Source organism: Pseudophryne corroboree, chromosome 3 (genome assembly GCF_028390025.1).
Source record: "Pseudophryne corroboree isolate aPseCor3 chromosome 3, aPseCor3.hap2, whole genome shotgun sequence".
In the NCBI taxonomy this organism is placed as follows: Eukaryota; Metazoa; Chordata; class Amphibia; order Anura; family Myobatrachidae; genus Pseudophryne; species Pseudophryne corroboree.
Genome location: NC_086446.1, coordinates 726,005,666 through 726,029,693, shown reverse-complemented (window position 1 = coordinate 726,029,693; position 24,028 = coordinate 726,005,666).

Here is a 24,028-nt window from a genome sequence, read left to right as displayed (position 1 = left end):
TGTGTGGGATTGTGGTACCTGCATTCCCCTCCTCACATCATGTCACTGGCCCTGTCACATGCAGCCCTGTCATCACTGACATATCATGCATGTCCTGAAATAGTCTGTGCTGCTGGCCTACCCCTAGGGGTGCTAGTGGTGTGTTACCCCCACAGTGTTTGTTCCCAGCTTGTAAGTCATATGTGTACCAAGTTTGTTGTAAATTGGTCCAGGCATTCAGGAGTTATACTGTCTCCTAAAATACTCTGTGCTGCTGTCCCACCCCAGGGGTGCTAGGGGTGTCTAACCCCCACAGGGTTGGTTCCCAGATTGTAAGTTAGATGTGTACCAAGTTTGGTGTAAATTGCTCCAGTCCTTCCACAGTTATGCTGTCTGCTGACATACTTTGTGCTGCTGTCCCACCCCTAGGGGTGTCTGACCCACACAGTGTATGTTTCCAGAGTGTAGGGCATATGTGTACCAAGTTTGTTGTAAATTGCTGCAGGCATTTCGGAGTTATGCTGTCTGCTGAAATACTCAGTGCTGCTGGCTCACCCCTATGGGTGCTAGGGGTGTCTCCCCCCCCCCCCCCCCACAGTGTTTGTTGCCAGATTGTAAGGCATACGTGTACCAATTTTGGAGTACATTGCTCCAGCAATTCCAGAGTTATATTGTCTCCTGATATACTCTGTGCTGCTATCTGCCCCCCTAGGGTTGCTATGGATTTCAAATTGTTTCAGTTGCGTCCGCCGTCTTTTAATACACTTGTATGTGAAATTTCACGATCTTCGCTTGTAAACTGTGGATTTGTATAGAAAGACAGAAGGACAAATTTTCATTTTTATATGATAGATAGGTTATAAGACATCTAATTTTCTAAATATTGTTACCAACTACTGTACTATATAATGGTAAACACATGCAAAGTTCTAAAGTTACACTATATCATACTAAATATGATGGTGTTTTTGTTTACATTATGAAAAATAAGAATCGTATCCACAAACGCTTCAAATGTCAAGCAATAGAGAAAAAAAAACACTTATTTTCCCAAATACCAGAAATGCCATACTAAAGTGCCTGAGCTGAGAACAGTGGGGGTCATTCCGACCCGTTCGCACGCAGATGTTTGTCGCTGCGGTACGAATGGGTCCGGAATGCGCATGCGCGGCAGACGCACTGCGCGTGCGCGACATTGCCCGGCGACAGGTGTCACCAGGTTACGTCCAGAAGAACAAAGACAGCGGTCACAGAGCCAACCGCAAGAAGATTGACAGGAAGAAGGTGGACCTGGGCGTCACCGAAGCGTTTCCAGACGTTTTCGGGGAGTGGTAAGGAAAACGCAGGCGTGTCCAGGAGAACGGAGGGTGGATGTCTGACGTCAAAGCCGGCTCCAGCATCGCAGAGATCGTCGCACAGGGTAAGTATGTCCAGGGCTGGTCTTGTTTTACTTGAATTTTTTTTTAGCTTAGCTGGGCTGCACAAGCGATCGCAGCCCTGCTAAGCTAAAATACACTCCCCATAGGCGTGTACTAGTTGATCGCAGCAGCAGCAAAAAATTACTGGCTGCGATCAACTCGGAATGACCACCCGTGGCAATAGCCTTGATTTAAGATGTAAAGTGGCCGCTCACTGCTGTCTTCTGCCCAGGCATGTTATTAGGATTTCAATAAGTATTTGGTTGCTGTTTTTATGCTACTCATGTTTCTTTTTGCAACAAAATAGATCTTCTTGCTTGACATTTAAAGTAGCCTATAGTATCTATATATCGATGTGTGTACATACTGTATTTATACACACACTTTAGAAATAAGGTGATACTATATTTATATGATCGTAATACCTATATATGAGGGAATAGTTAACGTTTGCTACTGAAACCTTAGTAAAACTACAGGATAAACCCCCTCCCCTCTCCCCCACCTTATATAAAGTGTATGAAAAATGTTCCAGTAGCAGTCAGAACATTGATAAATAATTCTGCAATAAATATATAAATTATTTGGGGATTTTTCAATTCCTGTTCCATTACACATTTCCTTCTTAGTTATTCATTTCTGAAACCCTTGCACTGAGTTTTTCCTGTTTCTGGAAAATCTATACCAGTTGAGTATCCCTTATCCAAAATTAAAAATCCAAAATTTTTGGGTCCCCTACTGAGATATATATGTGTGTGTGTGTGTGTGTGTGTGTGTGTGTGTGTGTGTGTGTGTGTGTGTGTGTGTGTGTGTGTGTGTGTGTGTGTGTGTGTGTTTGTGTGTGAGTCACTAGCTCAGTAGGGGATCCAAAAATGTGTGATTTAGAATTTTGGATAAGGGATACTCAACCTGTAGTTACTTTATAAAAATTAAAAAGGACACCAATAAAGGAAAAAGGGTAACAGTGAGTGTACACAGAAAAAAGCTCTGTCTACATGTGTGTCTGTCTGACCGTCTGTATGTCTATCTACTTTTTCAACTTCAAAAAGAATCACAAGGTAAAGTTATCGTAGATATAATACTTGATTTATACAGAAGATATACAAGTACAAGATAATTAAAATCACGATAGATTGCGAAGCCTAAAGCAAGTTGGTGGGATAGTGGTTTAATTTTATAGATTAAATGGCAAAGAATTAATGATGTTTCAAATGATAAATTATTTCATAGATACATAATGGGGACAATTGTTAATGGATCTATAATATTTAATTTTAGAAAGAACATGGAGGGAATGAGATATGACAGTAGTGTCATAAACCTCCAGGCCTGTTCACTAGTACTCCGACCGGACACTCAGCGGAGAGGAGATTTCACACACAGAGACGGAAACGTTTCTTCACAGTAAGGACAAAACTTATTTGGTATTTACTGCCTGAGAGAGTAGTAATGTCGGACTCGGTCATTGCTTTTAAGAATGGGCTAGATAAATTCCTATCTGATGAGGATATACAGGGTTATGTTGGGTAAATCATGCACAATAGTAAAGAAAAAAAAAAGAATAGACATAACGGCTGAATATTCACCACAGTTAAAAGTTAGTCTTAAAAATATTACAGTGGGAGATCACTGACAGGTTGAACTCGATGGACAAATTGTTTTTTTTCAACCTCAGAAACTATGTTACTATGTTACTCAGGGGTTAAGGTTTTGGTGGGGAGGGTCTTAGTTTTGGATGGTAGAAACTGTTGATTGGTCCACTAGTTTTTATGGGAGGTGGCACGTGCTTTTTGTGGGCTAGTTTGTAAAGGGAGGGCTCTCTTCTCTTCTTGATATTTGCCCTCCCACCCTCCCTATTGTTTGGTATGTAGAGTTTCAGAGTTTAATTTGTTTCAGCTTTGTTAGGAGGCCGGTGTCAGAACTGTTGATGGTTTTGGTATCATTTCTGGTTATTTTCCCTGAGGGGACGTTCCGTCCACGGTGAAGGTTTTAGGCACGGATTCCAGTCTCGGGCAAGAGCCACCACCGTTCCTGGTGGGGTCCTTCCTTCTCTGTGGATGAGTGGTTGCCTCAAGTCAATGGCATTGTAAATGGGTGTCCTCATTGCTTGGTGGCTTATAACACTGGTAAGCGGTTGACCGCGAGAGTGACCCCACATAACCTCGCGGTCAACTGCTGACCGCAAACTTCCCACCATTGAATATAATGGAGCGCCTATGCGCTATGCGCCGCCTGACAGCTCAGACGCGCACAACCAATCAGGAGAGTGCCACGACGTGGAGCTCCCTGATTGGCTGTAGGGACCCTCTTTGACAGCAGTCACGGGGGGTCCCGGCAGTCGAGGAAAGGGGTCCCATGTGTAAACATGGGACCCCTTTCAGTGCGTGGATCGTGTTTTGCATTTTTTTTTTTTGCCAAGTATGTGGATTACAAACTAAGAAGAGGACCGATCTACACTGGATTGTTGTGAGTATAATTTTATTTATAGATACCACGTGGATTCTACGTGGAGAAGGTGACCGAGCTTACGTGTCAACATATGTAAGTATGTGTGTATGTCGGTGTGCATGTATGTAATAAAGTTATACTATCACGGTGTGTGTGTACTGTTTTTATTTGGGTATTTTTTTTGCAGTAGAACCACAGGTACCAGTGGGCCCGTTTTCCCCCTGCATGCTGGTACTTGTGGTTCTCCAAGTACCAGCTTGCGGGGGAGGCTTGCTGGGACTTGTAGGTCTGCTACAAAAAACAATATATATTTTTTTGACACTTGGCTATCAGCCTCCCATCTGCCGCCCTTGGATGGGGGGGACAGCCTCGGGCTTCACCCCTGGCCCTTGGGTGGCTGGAGGGGGGACCCCTTGATTTAAGGGGTCCCCACTACTCCAGGGTACCCCAGCCAGGGGTGACTAGTTGGGGATTTAATGCCACGGCCGCAGGGACCGGTATAAAAGTGTCCCCCGGCTGTGGCATTATCTCTCTGACTAGTGGAGCCCGGTGCTAGTGTTAAACGTCTTTTGTCCCCCGTACTTTTGGCACCAGGACCGGACGCAGAGCCTGGTGCTGGTTGTTAAAATATGGGGGATCCCATGTCATTTTATCCCCCCGTGTTTTTACAACCAGGACCGGCTGAAAGAGCCCGAGGCTGGTTATGCTTAGGAGGGGGGATCCCACGCATTTTTCCCCCCTGAAATTTTAACCCATTCCCACCCTTTCCCACTGAAAAACATGCTCTGATCGCTCCATATTATTTTAGTCAGTAAAAAAAAAAAAAAAAAAAAAATATTTAAAAAAAACTATTAAATAATACTTGTGGCTCCTAAATAGACAAACCAAGTAGATAATCCCTTCTAATATAAGTAGATATGCTATTAGCAATCAAAAAAACATAAAATTTATTATTAGATAGATCACGACAGCAAAATGAGGCAGAATGAAATTGACGAAATGACTGTCGAAAAGCACTGTTGTCGAATCGACATTCTTCAATTGAATATACTATTGTCGAAAAGCCGCATTTTTACCATTGCAGACATGTCGAATTTGAGTAAATGTCGAATTGCAAAAAGTCGAATCTGAAACGGCAGGTTTTTTGTCGAAAAGTACTGTATTGCATTGTCGAATCCAATTCGACAGGCTTTTTTTTGTCGAAAATGCCCCGTTTTTCGACATTTGCGGCAATTCGACCGTAATTGCATATACCCCTGAATCTAATATGGGTTACCACTATTTCACATTATAATATAAAGTATCGTAATACTTTGCTTTCACTTATGCATGTATGTATAATATGTATTACTGTCAAATTATTTATTAGCACCCACAAAACAATGCACGACTATAAAACAAACTCCACTGAGTAAAGATTGATGATCAGTGCAATTGGTGCACTCTGGCTACTGTATCTATGTATAAATAGTGCTTCATCTCTATACATCTATATATTTATTGTGCAGAGACATTATTATGTATTCTGGAAGCATGTTCTCTGCTTTTTGCATTCCGGTCAAGCAGTCTTAGAGGGAGAAAACACCTTCCCCTGGGACTGCCTGTAGTGTCTGTGACTGACAGGTAGAACTTCAAAAAGGAAGTCACTGCTAGTCACAGTGACACATGTGCAGTCACGGACTTCATGTGTCTTATGGAGGGAGGTGGATTTAACTGGGGGTCTGCAGTCCTGCGGCCCATAGGTAAATTCCACCACTGATTCATGCATCTACATGGGTTCCACTAGATAGGCCAATACCATATGGTCGACAGGTCGATAGAAACATAGAAACATACAATTTGATGGCAGATCAGAACCCTTTTTTTCTACCATATTTTTTTTATCTCTTACCGTATTTGATCCTTATTTCTGTGTAAGGATATCTTCATGTCTATCCCATATGTTTCAATTGCTCTACTGTCTTAGCCTTTACCACCTCTGATGAGAGACTAATCCATTTGTCCACTACCCTTTCTGTGAATCTATGACCTAGAGTGAGCACTACATTGTCATGTTGACCTTTTGCCCCTGTCCACCTTATCCACTGTCTACCTTTTAACTGTCGATCTTTTGACCATTGACCTAATGTATTTTGACCATATGGGGATGACCTAATGACTGTCTGTCCAGTTACTGTAGATCAGGGCTGGCCAAACCAGTCCTCTGGATCTACCAACAGTTCACATTTTCCAGACCACCTAGCTGGTGCACAGGTGTAGTCATTACTAATGTGCTGCATTCATTCCTAACTAACAATTCTACAGATCTCCAGGAGGCCTGGAAAACATGAACTGTTGGTAGATCTCAAGGACCGGTTTTGCCAGCCCTGCTGTAGCAGGGACGTGCGGTGAGCTAAATGGCTCAGGAGGCACTGGCTAACCCCAGATCCAGATTTACATGCAATATATGAGCCAAAGGGTACATCTGGGCATTATATAGTATGGTATGCCGGCGGCCGGGCTCCAGGCGGCCAGCATACCAGCGCCGGGATCCCGACTGCCGGCATACCGACAGCGTGACGAGCACAAATGAGCCCCTTGCGGGCTCGCTGTGGGCACGGTGTTCTCCCTCCAGGGGGGTCGTGGACCCCCAAGAGGGAGAAAAAGTGTCAGTATGCCGGCTGTCGGGATCCAGGCGTCGGTATACTGTGCGCCGGGATCCTGACAGCCGGCAAACTAAAGACCACCCATACACATGTGCAGCATTATAAACGCCTGGAAATCTGGTGAGTTTTGATTAGAGATGTGTGGAAAGGATACATAGGTGAGGCACTGCCTCAGCTGCCTTAGACTTTTCACTCCAGAGTTTAGGCTATAAAACTTATTAAAATAATGCAAGGAAGATATTTCAAACAAATGACAGTATTTTTCATATATTTTATTCAGTCAAAACTCTGGTTTAAACGTAAGTATGACAGGAAAGGCTCTGCCTCACCCGCCTCACCCCACCGCACGTCACTGTGCTAAAGATCTACTTATACCACACCCCACATGACTGACTCCACTAACTTTTTTCCACAGGCAAGCATCAACATTAGTATTACTACTTGCCCCTATGCTAAGTGCAAAAGATCTGTCTAGAGCAGGTGTCACTGTCACATCTGTGTCCTTACTCCATATTCAAAATGTACATAGGGCTACACACCATGGCCCTCATTCCGAGTTGTTCGCTCGCAAGGCGAATGTAGCAGAGTTACACACGCTAAGCCGCCGCCTACTGGGAGTGAATCTTAGCTTCTTAAAATTGCGACCGACGTACGCGCAATATTGCGATTACAAACGAGTTAGCAGTTTCTGAGTAGCTTCAGACTTACTCTGCCTGTGCGATCAGTTCAGTGCTTTTCGTTCCTGGCTGACGTCATAAACACACCCAGCGTTCGCCCAGGCACTCCCACCGTTTCTCCGGCCACTCCTGCGTTTTTTCCGGAAACGGTAGCGTTTCCAGCCACACGCCCCTAAAACGCCGTGCATCCGCCCAGTAACACCCATTTCCTGTCAATCACAATGCGAACGTCGGAGCGATGAAAATGCCGTGAGTAAACTTACTTTCTTCATAGTAAAGTTACTTGGCGCAGTCGCAGTGCGAACATTGCGCATGCGCACTAAGAGAATTCTCACTGCGATGCGATGAAAAACTCCGAGCGAACAACTCGGAATGAGGGCCCATGCACGCATCTGTCATAGGTGTCCACATGGTTGTTGTCCAGAACCACTCATTTCACGTTAGACAACGTCTGCTCATTATCTCTATTCAGCACACACAGGGTTAATGGTACAGGTGCAGGAAAGAGAGGTACTGGGGAGATCTGGGAAACATGGTCTGGAATATTGCAAAGGTCTAGTACAAAGAATAGCAACGTCAAGTAGTAATGCTAGACACCAGTCACATGCACACAGTGTATCAACCTGCAGTTCAGAGCACCGGTTTAATGTAATTCCATCAAGCACCAATTACTGGAACTCGTGTCACCAGCGCTCCAGCACCTAGGTCCACAATGTATGCAGAGATGGACTGGGGCTGTAATCCAAAAAGTGGCATGACCATACCTCATGGGGTCATGTGACAAGTCACCAGGGTGTGGCCTCATGGCATACCTCCAGTCTCTCTGCATGCCGACCAAGCAGAGCACCATAGAGGTGAAGTTACTGGTGCAGGCTTTTGGACCGCACTGGTCCGTGAAGCTGTCTCCCCAGCCAATCTGGCAACTGGCTGTAACTAAGCCATCAGTGGGGGACTGCGGGGACTGGTGTCCCGGGCCCTTACTGAGAAAGGGGCCCACCCCTTGCTCCTTCTGCCGATATCTAGAGAGCTGCACCAGGTGTGTACAACAACAACAGGGTGATGCGCAGGGAGGACTTCTTAAATCAAGTCTTCCTACAGGTCCATTATGCTCCACCCATATGTAACTTCACGATGTATGACATCACATATGGGTGGAGTTGTGCAGCAGCATCTTTTTTTTTTTTTGGGGGGGGGGGCCCTGTCACTTTTGTCAGTCCCAGGCCCCTCAATTTCTGATGGCAGCCCTGCCCCTTACACTGTAGCCAGTAGTGGTTCTTGTCACGGGCAAGCAGGCTTTTTGCCCTGGGCGCTGCTGTCCCAAGGGTGCCACCGCCGCCGTAGCAAGAGCCGCTACTGATCCCTGCTCCCCTCTCCCCGGCTGCAGCAGGTGCCATTGGCTGTGCGGGCGCCCACTGCAGCTGGCTCCACTGACAGACACTAGAGGTAATAATTGACCTCTAGTGTCAGTGCTATGGGAGAGACGTCATGACCACAGGAAACTTTCGCCCTGGGTGCCACAAGGTCTAGAACCAGCGCTGACTGTAGCTCCATATTCCTGGAGATTGAATCAGGGTTTCTGCAGTATGTGACAAAGGCAAGCCACTTACTGGTCCGTCTTCTACAATCAGCTTCTACATGTGGGGAATAAGAAGCAGTTTAAGAAAATGGATTTAATTGGTTAATCACAGACAATGAAGGATTGTTGACATCAATAAAAAGGCAATGAGACAACTATATGCCTTTTATGTGTTGTTTCATTAATTGTAAATTCATTCATGTGTACAACAGAATGATTTGCATATAAATAGAAATTAAATTCTTAATTGAATATCTTTGCTCAAGCTGCTCAACCAAAATGTAAATATATGCATGGAAAAAGCGCTTACATTTCTGCTTAAATTGTTTGTAATGTTTCTGTAAAATTTCTGGCGTTTGTCAAAACTAAAAACTCTACAATGAAATTGTGACATGAGCATACTAATTCTTATGCAGAAATAGAATTATAATAGAGAAAGAACACACACATACACGTGTATCAATGTATAGCGGCACAATATGTTAACCCTTTAGTTGTTGGTTCTCTTGTAGCAGTGATCCTTTGCAGGGTACTCTGAATATTCTAGCTATGTGAACACTCGTGCTGACTGGTTGTTTCTTCAAACTCACAGAAACAGACACAAGGGGAAAATACAAAAACAGAATAATAAGGTAAACAACACAAGATACTGCAGCTGTGAAAATGATTCCAGAACAAAGACCACCCTAGAGCAGGTAATATAAAGTAGCATACCTCCCAACTTTGGAAGCAGGCGAGGCGGGACATGCCGCTCCGGAGGTGCGACCACGATCGAAAAGGGGACGGGGCTACACCAGAAGGGGTGGTGCTTCAATGGAAGGTGCGGGGTCTAGCCGCGCAACCCTCGTTTTCCATCATTTTGAAGCCGTGCCCAGCACTCCCTGAGCAGCTGGCCAGCCCCCGCTTCTCTCCCTGCACTGGTTAGATGCTGTACGCATGCGCACGGCATCTAATTCAGTGATCACCGCCTGCTTTGCAGAGCAGAGCAGCGGTGATCACAGGAACTCCCAACTGCCCCCCCCCCCCCCCTGCCCGCGGGACACTGCGACCCGCGGGTGGGACAGCGGGACAGTTGTCGAATAGCGACAGTTGTGAGGTGTGCAGTAGTCTGCACAAAACTAGATAAATCAGGGTTTCCCAGCTCCAGTGCTCAGGGACCTTTAACAGGGCATGTTTTAGAGATGTCCTCAGTATCACAAGTGAAATTATTAGCTTCACCAGCTTTTAGAGCATGTCAGCCAGTAATGCATATATCTGTGCACCAATTAGGAGATCTGTAAAACATGCACTGTTTATCTCTGTCAGACCATACCTGCCTACCTGACCCTCTCCATGAGGGAGAAAATGCTCTATTCCTGGACTTTCCTGGTAGTGTATGATTGCCATCACCTGTGGTGAGCTAGTTAATTGATAAGAAAGGTGTTTCACCACAGGTGATGGCAATCATACATTACCAGGAAAGTCCAGGAACAGAACATTTTCTCCCTCATGGAGAGGGGCAGGTAGGCAAGTATGTTTCAGACTTGAATCAAAATTTTGGTATGTCTGAATGCAAATGACCTAGGACCAAGTCCCGATCAGTGAACCTTCTCCCGACCAGGGTCATGTAGATCAAACCCGGGAATTTGACAGCGTGCTAGACCTGCCAATTTTCCAGATCTGATGTTTGCAAGGGGTATTAGAGGCCCTCATAGGCCTTTCTGTAATGGGTGCAGTGTGTGCGGTGCACATGGGCCCCTGGGTCCAGGATGGCCCACACCGCACCCATATATTATACTTATCCCACCGGAGTCCCTCAATGAAAGCCCTGCTGTGCGGGCACAAATCACTGGGAAAATGCCCGCCACGGCCATTTCCGAGTGATTTGCGCCTGTGAACTGAAGGTGTACCCAGGAACAAGGCGCATGCACCATGTTCCCGGAGACCTGCTCAGTAGACTCTGGCATTATGCCAGATTCTACTGCTGCCGAAGAGGAGAGGGCCCACGATGGAGGCTGCATACAGGTCCCCTCCTCTCTTAAAAGACCCCTAGTGGTCCCTCAGGACTGGAGTTGGGAAACACTACATTATGGGGTCACTAAGGTTGATTACTCTGACGTCCTAAGTGGATGCTGGGACTCCGTAAGGACCATGGGGAATAGCGGCTCCGCAGGAGACTGGGCACAACTAAAGAAAGCTTTAGGACTACCTGGTGTGCACTGGCTCCTCCCACTAAGACCCTCCTCCAGACCTCAGTTAGAATCTTGTGCCCGGCTGAGCTGGATGCACACTAGAGGCTCTCCTGAGCTCCTAGAAAGAAAGTATATTTTAGGTTTTTTATTTTACAGTGAGATCTGCTGGCAACAGACTCACTGCAGCGAGGGACTAAGGGGAGAAGAAGCGAACCTACCTAACTGGTGGTAGCTTGGGCTTCTTAGGCTACTGGACACCATTAGCTCCAGAGGGATCGACCGCAGGCCCAGTCCTTGGTGTTCGTTCCCGGAGCCGCGCCGCCGTCCCCCTTACAGAGCCAGAAACAAGAAGATGGTCCGGAAAAGCGGCGGCAGAAGACTTCAGTCTTCACCAAGGTAGCGCACAGCACTGCAGCTGTGCACCATTGCTCCTCATGCACACCTCACACTCCGGTCACTGATGGGGGCAGGGCGCTGGGGGGGGGGAGGGGGCGCCCTGAGGGCAATATAATACACCTTGGCTGGCAAATCATCACAATATATAGTCCCAGGGCTATATATGTGATAAATTACCCCTGCCAGAATCCATAAAAAAAGCGGTAGAAAAGTCTGCCGAAAAAGGGGCGGGGTTATCTCCCTCAGCACACTGGCGCCATTTTTTCTTCACAGTGCAGCTGGAAGACAGCTCCCCAGGCTCTCCCCTGTAGTTTTCAGGCTCAAAGGGTTAAAAAGAGAGGGGGGGCACTAAATTTAGGCGCAATATGTGTATCCAAGCAGCTATTGGGGGAAAAATCACTCAGTTATAGTGTTAATCCCTGCATTATATAGCGCTCTGGTGTGTGCTGGCATACTCTCTCTCTGTCTCCCCAAAGGACTTTGTGGGGTTCTGTCCTCAGTCAGAGCATTCCCTGTGTGTGTGCGGTGTGTCGGTACGGCTGTGTCGACATGTTGGATGAGGAAGGTTACGTGGAGGCGGAGCAGAGGCCGATAAATGGGATGTCGCCCCCTGTGGGGCCGACACCAGAGTGGATAGATAGGTGGAAGGTATTAACCGACAATGTCAACTCCTTACATAAAAGGCTGGATGACGTAACAGCTGTGGGACAGCCGGCTTCTTAGCCCGCGCCTGCCCAGGCGTCTCAAAGGCCATCAGGGGCTCAAAAAACGCCCGTTACCTCAGATGGCAGACACAGATGTCGGCACGGAGTCTGACTCCAGTGTCGACGAGGTTGAGACATATACACAATCCACTAGGAACATCTGTTACATGATCTCGGCTATGAAAAATGTGTTACACATTTCTGACATGAACCCATGTACCACATAAAAGGGGTTTTATGTATGGGGAGAAAAAGCAGCCAGTGTTTTGATCCCCCATCAGATGAGTGAATGAAGTGTGTAAAGAGCGTGGGTTCCCCCGATAAGAAAATGGTAATTTCTAAAAAGTTACTGCTGGCGTACCCTTTCCCGCAGAGGATAGGTCACGTTGGGAGATATCCCCTAGGGTGGATAAGGCGCTCACACGTTTGTCAAAAAAGGTGGCACTGCCGTCTTGGGATACGGCCACTTTGAAGGAGCCTGCTGATAAAAAGCAGGAGGCTATCCTGAAGTCTGTATATACACACTCAGGTACTATACTGAGACCTGCATTTGCCTCAGCATAAATAGTGCTGCTGCAGCGTGGTCTGATACCCTGTCAGATAATATTAATACCCTAGAAAGGGATAATATTTTGGTAACATAGAGCATATTAAAGACGTCGTCTTATATATGAAGGATGCACAGAGGGATATTTGCCGGCTGGCATCCAGAATTAATGCCATGTCCATTCTGCCAGGAGGGTATTAGAGACCCGGCAGTGGACAGGTGATGCTGCCTTTAAAAGGCACATGGAGATTCTGCCTTATAAGGGTGTGGAATTGTTTGGGGATGGTCTCTGGGACCTCGTATCCACAGCAACAGCTGGGAAGAAAGATTTTTACCTCAGGTTTCCTCACAGCCTAAGAAAGCACCGTATTTTCAGGTACAGTCCTTTCGGCTTCAGAAAAGCAAGCGGGTCAAAGGCGCTTCCTTTCTGCACAGAGACAAGGGAAGAAGGAAAAAGCTGCACCAGACAGCCAGTTCCCAGGATCAAAAATCTTCCCCCGCTTCCTCTGAGTCCACCGCATGACGCTGGGGCTCCACAGGTGGAGACAGGTGCGGTGGGGGCGCATCTCGGGAACTTCAGGGACCAGTGGGCTTGCCCACAGGTGGATCCCTAGGTTCTGCAAGTAGTATCACAGGGATACAGGCTGGAGTTCGAGGCGACTCCCCCTCGCCGTTACCTCACATCAGCCTTGCCTGCTGCCCTCGGAGAAAGGGAGGTAGTACTGGCGGCAATTCACAGCAGGTAAAATCAAGGTACCCCTCCTTCAACAAGGCCGGGGTTACTATTCCAAAATGTTGTGGTACCGAAACCAGACGGTTCGGTGAGACCCATTCTAAAATTGTAATCCTTGAACACTTATATACGAAGGTTCATGTTCAAAATGGAATCGCTCAGGGCGATTATTGCAAGCCTGGAGAATTTTATGGTATCACTGGACATCAAGGATGCTTACCTGCATGTCCCTATTTACCCTCTTCACCAGGAGTACCTCAAAATTGTGGTACAGGATTGTCATTACCAATTCCAGACGTTGCCGTTGGTCTGTCCCCGGCACCGAGGGTATTTACCAAGGTAATGGCCGAAATAATTATCCCGTACTTGGACGATCTCCTTATAAAGGCGAGGTCCAGGGAGCAGTTGTTCGTCAGAGTAGCACTATCTCGGGAAGTGCTACAACAGCATGGCTGGATTCTGAATATTCCAAAGTCGCAGCTGGTTCCTACGACGCATCTACTGTTCCTGGGTATGGTTCTGGACACAGAACAGGATAAAAAGGGTTTCTCCCGGAGGAGAAGTCCAAGGAGTTGTCGTCTCTAGACAGAGACCTCCTAATACAAATACAGGTGTCGGTGCATCAATGCACGCGAGCACTGGGAAAGATGGTAGCTTCTTACGAAGAAATTCCATTCGCCAGGTCCCATGCAAGGATCTTCCAGTGGGATCTGTTGGACAAGTGGTCCGGGTCGCATCTTCAGATGCATCGGCGGATAACCCTGTCTCCAAGGGCCAGGGTGTCGCTGTTGTGGTGGCTGCAGAGTGCTCATCTTCTAGGGGGCCGCAGATTCGGCATACAGGACGGGGTCCTGGTGACCATGGATGCCAGCCTTCGAGTCTGGGGACAGTCATACAGGGAAGAAACTTCCAAGGACTATGGAAAAGTCAGGAGACTTCCCTACACATAAATATTCTGGAACTAAGGGCCATTTACAATGCCCTAAGTCAGGCTAGACCCCTGCTTCAACACCGGCCGGTGCTGATCCAGTCAGACAACATCACGGCGGTCGCTCATGTAAACCGACAGGGCGGCGCAAGAAGCAGGATGGCGATGGCAGAAGCCACAAGGATTCTCCGATGGGCGGAAAATCATGTGTTAGCACTGTCAGCAGTGTTCATTCCCGGAGTGGACAACTGGGAAGCAGGCTTTCTCAGCAGACACGACCTCCACCCAGGAGAGTGGGGACTTCATCCAGAAGTCTTCCAAATGATTGTACACCGTTAGGAAAGGCCACAGGTGGACATGATGGTGTCCCGCCTCAACAAAAAGCTAAAAAGATATTGCGCCAGGTCAAGGGACCCTCAGGCGATAGCTGTGGACGCTCTGGTAACACCGTGGGTGTACCAGTCGGTGTATGTGTTCCCTTCTCTGCCTCTCATACCCAGGGTAATGAGAATAATAAGAAGGAGAGGAGTAAGAACTATACTCATTGTTCCGGTTTGGCCAAGAAGAGCTTGGTACCCAGAACTCCAAGAAATGATCTCAGAGGACCCATGGCCTCTGCCGCTCAGACAGGACCTGCTGCAGCAGGGGCCCTGTCTGTTCCAAGACTTACCGTGGCTGCGTTTGACGGCATGGCGGTTGAACGCCGGATCCTGAAGGAATAGGGCATTCCGGAGGAAGTTATCCCTATGCTAATTAAAGCTAGGAAAGAAGTGAACGCAAACCATTATCACCGCATATGGCGGAAATATGTTGCGTGCTGTGAGGCCAGGAAGGCCCCAACGGAGGAATTTCAGCTAGGTCGATTTCTGCTCTTCCTACAGTCAGGGGTGACTATGGGCCTAAAATTGGGTTCCATTAAGGTCCAGATTTCGGCTCTATCGATTTTCTTCCAAAATAGAACTGACTTCACTGCCTGAAGTTCAGACTTTTGTTAAGGGAGTGCTGCATAGTCAGCCCCCGTTTGTGCCTCCAGTGGCACCGTGGGATCTCAACGTGGTGTTGGATTTCCTGAAGTCGCATTGGGTTGAGCCACTTAAACCCGTGGAGCTAAAATACCTCACGTGGAAAGTGGTCATGCTGTTGGCCTTGGCGTCGGCCAGGCGTGTATCAGAATTAGCGGCTTTATCATGCAAAAGCCCTTATCTAATTTTTTATATGGATAGGGCGGAATTGAGGACTCGTTCCCAATTCCTTCCTAAGGTGGTATCAGTTTTTCATGTGAACCAACCTATTGTGGTGCCTGCGGCTACTTGGGACTTGGAGGATTCCAAGTTACTGGACGTAGTCAGGGCCCTGGAAAATATATGTTTCCAGGACGGCTGGAGTCAGGAAAACTGACTCGCTATTTATCCTGTATGCACCCAACAAGCTGGGTGCTCCTGCTTCTAAGCAGACTATTGCTCGCTGGATCTGTAGCACGATTCAACTTGCACATTCTGCGGCTGGACTGCCGCACCCTAAATCTGTAAAAGCCCATTCCACGAGGAAAGTGGGCTCTTCTTGGGCGGCTGCCCGAGGGGTCTCGGCTTTACAAATTTGCCGAGCGGTTACTTGGTCGGGTTCAAACACTTTTGCAAGAGTCTACAAGTTTGATACCCTGGCTGAGGAGGACCTAGAGTTTGCTCATTCGGTGCTGCAGAGTCATCCGCACTCTCCCGCCCGTTTGGGAGCTTTGGTATAATCCCCATGGTCCTTACGGAGTCCCAGCATCCACTTAGTTAGGACGTCAGAGAAAATAAGATTTTACTCACCGGTAAATCTATTTCTCGTAGCCCGTAGTGGATGCTGGGCGCCCATCCCAAGTGCGGATTGTCTGCAATACTTGTTTATAGTTATTGCCTAACTAAAGGGTTATTGTTGAGCCATCTGTTGAGAGGCTCAGTTATATTTCATACTGTTAACTGGGTATAGTATCACGAGTTATACGGTGTGATTGGTGTGGCTGGTATGAGTCTTACCCGGGATTCAAAATCCTTCCTTATTGTGTCAGCTCTTCCGGGCACAGTATCCTAACTGAGGTCTGGAGGAGGGTCATAGTGGGAGGAGCCAGTGCACACCAGGTAGTCCTAAAGCTTTCTTTAGTTGTGCCCAGTCTCCTGCGGAGCCGCTATTCCCCATGGTCCTTACGGAGTCCCAGCATCGACTACGGACTACGAGAAATAGATTTACCGGTGAGTAAAATCTTATTATTGCATTTGTGTTTTGGACTCAGCATTTTATTTGTCATTAAAAAGCAACTGATTTGTGCTAGTTATCAAGATGATAGAATGATGATGTTATGGTTGACATGAAATGTTTAACACGTAGAAAAGGTCAACAGATGAAAGGTGGACAGTTAGAAAGGTTGTCAAGTTCAAAAGTTCAATATGACAATAGTTGACACACAAATGATCCACACATTTTTTAGGTTTTAAATATTTTCTCAACTTTTGGTTAATTTACTATCCACGTGAACATCTAATTGGAATAGTAACCTGGTGAATGAAGCGAGTCCACGAGGGTAGACATTTGTACTAATGATGGTCAGATAACATGAAATATACCAAAAATGTGTCAACCATTTGTGCAGTATGGATTGTGTAATGGTTAGCCAAGTTGGCTCCCAGTGTGAACACAAAAAATGTGCCCCTCCTTCCCCATAGTCACGGGTGAAGGGGGGGGCAGCACCAGTTAAAGGGGTGTGGTCTAACAGCAAATGGGAGTGAACTTGATAAAATGGGAGTGGTCTTTCAAGAAAATACTACCTTAACCACATTATGCCCCAAACAGTAATGCCCTGGCACCTTATTATGCCACACAGAGTAATGCCCCTTGCACCGGCGGCGTAGTAATGCCTATTGCACCATGCTTCAGTTAGTAATAAAGCCCCTTAAAAATTTCACTGTACATGCTTATTGTCAGGGGTTGTTTCATGCTGCTGCTAGCCTGTTCCCTCCACTGCTGCTGCCAACGCTGCCGCATTCCCGGAACTGCTGTGCTATTGTCTGCCGCCTCCCTCCGGTGCTCCGTCTATTAAATGTCCCTCCAAAAATGGCCGCTGCCTTCTCTAGCATCCTTCAAAACTGTCCTCAGGTGGTGGCAAATTTGGGAGGGATGTTTTCACTGTATTCTATGCAGCCAGCCAGACTGCACTGAATTCTGCCCAGTGTGCACACAATGAGGGGTGTATCTAGGGGTCTGGGTGCCCCTGGCAAAGTAAGGGAAGGTGCATGTGCAAAAAAGGAACATGATCTTGTGGGAAAGGAACATGACCAATAGAGATGAGCGCCGGAAATTTTTCGGGTTTTGTGTTTTGGTTTTGGGTTCGGTTCCGCGGCCGTGTTTTGGGTTCGACCGCGTTTTGGCAAAACCTCACCGAATTTTTTTTGTCGGATTCGGGTGTGTTTTGGATTCGGGTGTTTTTTTCAAAAAACCCTAAAAAACAGCTTAAATCATAGAATTTGGGGGTCATTTTGATCCCAAAGTATTATTAACCTCAAAAACCATAATTTCCACTCATTTTCAGTCTATTCTGAATACCTCACACCTCACAATATTATTTTTAGTCCTAAAATTTGCACCGAGGTCGCTGTGTGAGTAAGATAAGCGACCCTAGTGGCCGACACAAACACCGGGCCCATCTAGGAGTGGCACTGCAGTGTCACGCAGGATGTCCCTTCCAAAAAACCCTCCCCAAACAGCACATGACGCAAAGAAAAAAAGAGGCGCAATGAGGTAGCTGTGTGAGTAAGATAAGCGACCCTAGTGGCCGACACAAACACCGGGCCCATCTAGGAGTGGCACTGCAGTGTCAAGCAGGATGTCCCTTCCAAAAAACCCTCCCCAAACAGCACATGACGCAAAGAAAAAAAGAGGTGCAATGAGGTAGCTGACTGTGTGAGTAAGATAAGCGACCCTAGTGGCCGACACAAACACCGGGCCCATCTAGGAGTGGCACTGCAGTGTCACGCAGGATGTCCCTTCCAAAAAACCCTCCCCAAACAGCACATGACGCAAAGAAAAAAAGAGGCGCAATGAGGTAGCTGTGTGAGTAAGATAAGCGACCCTAGTGGCCGACACAAACACCGGGCCCATCTAGGAGTGGCACTGCAGTGTCACGCAGGATGTCCCTTGCAAAAAACCCTCCCCAAACAGCACATGACGCAAAGAAAAAAAGAGGCGCAATGAGGTAGCTGACTGTGTGAGTAAGATAAGCGACCCTAGCGGCCGACACAAACACCGGGCCCATCTAGGAGTGGCACTGCAGTGTCAAGCAGGATGTCCCTTCCAAAAAACCCTCCCCAAACAGCACATGACGCAAAGAAAAAAAGAGGCGCAATGAGGTAGCTGACTGTGTGAGTAAGATAAGCGACCCTAGTGGCCGACACAAACACCGGGCCCATCTAGGAGTGGCACTGCAGTGTCACGCAGGATGTCCCTTCCAAAAAACCCTCCCCAAACAGCACATGACGCAAAGAAAAAAAGAGGCGCAATGAGGTAGCTGACTGTGTGAGTAAGATAAGCGACCCTAGTGGCCGACACAAACACCGGGCCCATCTAGGAGTGGCACTGCAGTGTCACGCAGGATGGCCCTTCCAAAAAACCCTCCCCAAACAGCACATGACGCAAAGAAAAATAAAAGAAAAAAGAGGTGCAAGATGGAATTGTCCTTGGGCCCTCCCACCCACCCTTATGTTGTATAAACAAAACAGGACATGCACACTTTAACCAACCCATCATTTCAGTGACAGGGTCTGCCACACGACTGTGACTGATATGACGGGTTGGTTTGGACCCCCCCCAAAAAAGAAGCAATTAATCTCTCCTTGCACAAACTGGCTCTACAGAGGCAAGATGTCCACCTCATCATCATCCTCCGATATATCACCGTGTACATCCCCCTCCTCACAGATTATCAATTCGTCCCCACTGGAATCCACCATCTCAGCTCCCTGTGTACTTTGTGGAGGCAATTGCTGCTGGTCAATGTCTCCGCGGAGGAATTGATTATAATTCATTTTAATGAACATCATCTTCTCCACATTTTCTGGATGTAACCTCGTACGCCGATTGCTGACAAGGTGAGCGGCGGCACTAAACACTCTTTCGGAGTACACACTTGTGGGAGGGCAACTTAGGTAGAATAAAGCCAGTTTGTGCAAGGGCCTCCAAATTGCCTCTTTTTCCTGCCAGTATAAGTACGGACTGTGTGACGTGCCTACTTGGATGCGGTCACTCATATAATCCTCCACCATTCTTTCAATGGGGAGAGAATCATATGCAGTGCCAGTAGACAACATGTCCGTATCCGTAATCGTTGTCAGGTCCTTCAGTCCGGACCAGATGTCAGCATCAGCAGTCGCTCCAGACTGCCCTGCATCACCGCCAGCGGGTGGGCTCGGAATTCTGAGCCTTTTCCTCGCACCCCCAGTTGCGGGAGAATGTGAAGGAGGAGATGTTGACAGGTCGCGTTCCGCTTGACTTGACAATTTTCTCACCAGCAGGTCTTTCAACCCCAGCAGACTTGTGTCTGCCGGAAAGAGAGATCCAAGGTAGGCTTTAAATCTAGGATCGAGCACGGTGGCCAAAATGTAGTGCTCTGATTTCAACAGATTGACCACCCGTGAATCCTTGTTAAGCGAATTAAGGGCTCCATCCACAAGTCCCACATGCCTAGCGGAATCGCTCCGTGTTAGCTCCTCCTTCAATGTCTCCAGCTTCTTCTGCAAAAGCCTGATGAGGGGAATGACCTGACTCAGGCTGGCAGTGTCTGAACTGACTTCACGTGTGGCAAGTTCAAAGGGCATCAGAACCTTGCACAACGTTGAAATCATTCTCCACTGCGCTTGAGACAGGTGCATTCCACCTCCTATATCGTGCTCAATTGTATAGGCTTAAATGGCCTTTTGCTGCTCCTCCAACCTCTGAAGCATATAGAGGGTTGAATTCCACCTCGTTACCACTTCTTGCTTCAGATGATGGCAGGGCAGGTTCAGTAGTTTTTGGTGGTGCTCCAGTCTTCTGTACGTGGTGCCTGTACGCCGAAAGTGTCCCGCAATTCTTCTGGCCACCGACAGCATCTCTTGCATGCCCCTGTCGTTTTTTAAAAAATTCTGCACCACCAAATTCAAGGTATGTGCAAAACATGGGACGTGCTGGAATTTGCCCATATTTAATGCATACACAATATTGCTGGCGTTGTCCGATGCCACAAATCCACAGGAGAGTCCAATTGGGGTAAGCCATTCCGCGATGATCTTCCTCAGTTGCCGTAAGAGGTTTTCTGCTGTGTGCGTATTCTGGAAACCGGTGATACAAAGCGTAGCCTGCCTAGGAAAGAGTTGGCGTTTGCGAGATGCTGCTACTGGTGCCGCCGCTGCTGTTCTTGCGGCGGGAGTCCATACATCTACCCAGTGGGCTGTCACAGTCATATAGTCCTGACCCTGCCCTTCTCCACTTGTCCACATGTCCGTGGTTAAGTGGACATTGGGTACAACTGCATTTTTTAGGACACTGGTGAGTCTTTTTCTGACGTCCGTGTACATTCTCGGTATCGCCTGCCTAGAGAAGTGGAACCTAGATGGTATTTGGTAACGGGGGCACACTGCCTCAATAAATTGTCTAGTTCCCTGTGAACTAACGGCGGATACCGGATGCACGTCTAACACCAACATAGTTGTCAAGGCCTCAGTTATCCGCTTTGCAGCAGGATGACTGCTGTGATATTTCATCTTCCTCGCAAAGGACTGTTGAACAGTCAATTGCTTACTGGAAGTAGTACAAGTGGGCTTACGACTTCCCCTCTGGGATGACCATCGACTCCCAGCAGCAACAACAGCAGCGCCAGCAGCAGTAGGCGTTACACGCAAGGATGCATCGGAGGAATCCCAGGCTGGAGAGGAATCATCAGAATTGCCAGTGACATGGCCTGCAGGACTATTGGCATTCCTGGGGAAGGAGGAAATTGACACTGAGGGAGTTGGTGGGGTGGTTTGCGTGAGCTTGGTTACAAGAGGAAGGGATTTACTGGTCAGTGGACTGCTTCCACTGTCGGCCAAAGTTTTTGAACTTGTCACTGACTTATTATGAATGCGCTGCAGGTGACGTATAAGGGAGGATGTTCCGAGGTGGTTAACGTCCTTACCCCTACTTATTACAGCTTGACAAAGGGAACACACGGCTTGACACCTGTTGTCCGCATTTCTGGTGAAATACTTCCACACCGAAGAGCTGATTTTTTTGGTATTTTCACCAGGCATGTCAACGGCCATATTCCTCCCACGGACAACAGGTGTCTCCCCGGGTGCCTGACTTAAACAAACCACCTCACCATCAGAATCCTCCTGGTCAATTTCCTCCCCAGCGCCAGCAACACCCATATCCTCCTCATCCTGGTGTACTTCAACACTGACATCTTCAATCTGACTATCAGGAACTGGACTGCGGGTGCTCCTTCCAGCACTTGCAAGGGGCGTGCAAATGGTGGAAGGCGCATGCTCTTCACGTCCAGTGTTGGGAAGGTCAGGCATCGCAACCGACACAATTGGACTCTCCTTGTGGATTTGGGATTTCGAAGAACGCACAGTTCTTTGCTGTGCTTTTTCCAGCTTGAGTCTTTTCATTTTTCTAGCGAGAGGCTGAGTGCTTCCATCCTCATGTGAAGCTGAACCACTAGCCATGAACATAGGCCAGGGCCTCAGCCGTTCCTTGCCACTCCGTGTGGTAAATGGCATATTGGCAAGTTTACGCTTCTCCTCCGACAATTTTATTTTAGGTTTTGGAGTCCTTTTTTTACTGATATTTGGTGTTTTGGATTTGACATGCTCTGTACTATGACATTGGGCATCGGCCTTGGCAGACGATGTTGCTGGCATTTCATCGTCTCGGCCATGACTAGTGGCAGCAGCTTCAGCACGAGGTGGAAGTGGATCTTGATCTTTCCCTAATTTTGGAACCTCAACATTTTTGTTCTCCATATTTTAATAGGCACAACTAAAAGGCACCTCAGGTAAACAATGGAGATGGATGGATACTAGTATACAATTATGGATGGACTGCCGAGTGCCGACACAGAGGTAGCTACAGCCGTGGACTACCGTACTGTACTGTGTCTGCTGCTAATATAGACTGGTTGATAATGAGATGTAGTATGTATGTATAAAGAAGAAAGAAAAAAAAAACACGGGTAGGTGGTATACAATTATGGACGGACTGCCGAGTGCCGACACAGAGGTAGCTACAGCCGTGGACTACCGTACTGTACTGTGTCTGCTGCTAATATAGACTGGATGATAATGAGATGTAGTATGTATAAAGAAGAAAAAAAAACCACGGGTAGGTGGTATACAATTATGGATGGACTGCCGAGTGCCGACACAGAGGTAGCTACAGCCGTGGACTACCGTACTGTACTGTGTCTGCTGCTAATATAGACTGGATGATAATGAGATGTAGTATGTATAAAGAAGAAAGAAAAAAAAACCACGGGTAGGTGGTATACAATTATGGACGGAGTGCCGACACAGAGGTAGCTACAGCCGTGGACTACCGTACTGTACTGTGTCTGCTGCTAATATAGACTGGATGATAATGAGATGTAGTATGTATAAAGAAGAAAAAAAAAACCACGGGTAGGTGGTATACAATTATGGATGGACTGCCGAGTGCCGACACAGAGGTAGCTACAGCCGTGGACTACCGTACTGTACTGTGTCTGCTGCTAATATAGACTGGTTGATAATGAGATGTAGTATGTATGTATAAAGAAGAAAGAAAAAAAAACCACGGGTAGGTGGTATACAATTATGGACGGACTGCCGAGTGCCGACACAGAGGTAGCTACAGCCGTGGACTACCGTACTGTACTGTGTCTGCTGCTAATATAGACTGGATGATAATGAGATGTAGTATGTATAAAGAAGAAAGAAAAAAAAACCACGGGTAGGTGGTATACAATTATGGATGGACTGCCGAGTGCCGACACAGAGGTAGCTACAGCCGTGGACTACCGTACTGTACTGTGTCTGCTGCTAATATAGACTGGATGATAATGAGATGTAGTATGTATAAAGAAGAAAGAAAAAAAAACCACGGGTAGGTGGTATACAATTATGGATGGACTGCCGAGTGCCGACACAGAGGTAGCTACAGCCGTGGACTACCGTACTGTACTGTGTCTGCTGCTAATATAGACTGGATGATAATGAGATGTAGTATGTATAAAGAAGAAAAAAAAAACCACGGGTAGGTGGTATACAATTATGGATGGACTGCCGAGTGCCGACACAGAGGTAGCTACAGACGTGGACTACCGTACTGTACTGTGTCTGCTGCTAATATAGACTGGATGATAATGAGATGTAGTATGTATAAAGAAGAAAGAAAAAAAAACCACGGGTAGGTGGTATACAATTATGGATGGACTGCCGAGTGCCGACACAGAGGTAGCTACAGCCGTGAACTACCGTACTGTGTCTGCTGCGACTGGATGATAAATAATGATATAAAAAATATATATATATCACTACTGCAGCCGGACAGATATATATTATATAATGACGGACCTGCTGGACACTGTCTGTCAGCAGAATGAGTTTTTTATAGAATAAAAAAACACCACACAAGTCACACGACAAGTGTTTAACTTTTTCAGGCAATTACAATATAGTATACTATACTGGTGGTCAGTGTGGTCAGGTCACTGGTCAGTCACACTGGCAGTGGCACTCCTGCAGCAAAAGTGTGCACTGTTTAATTTTAATAATATG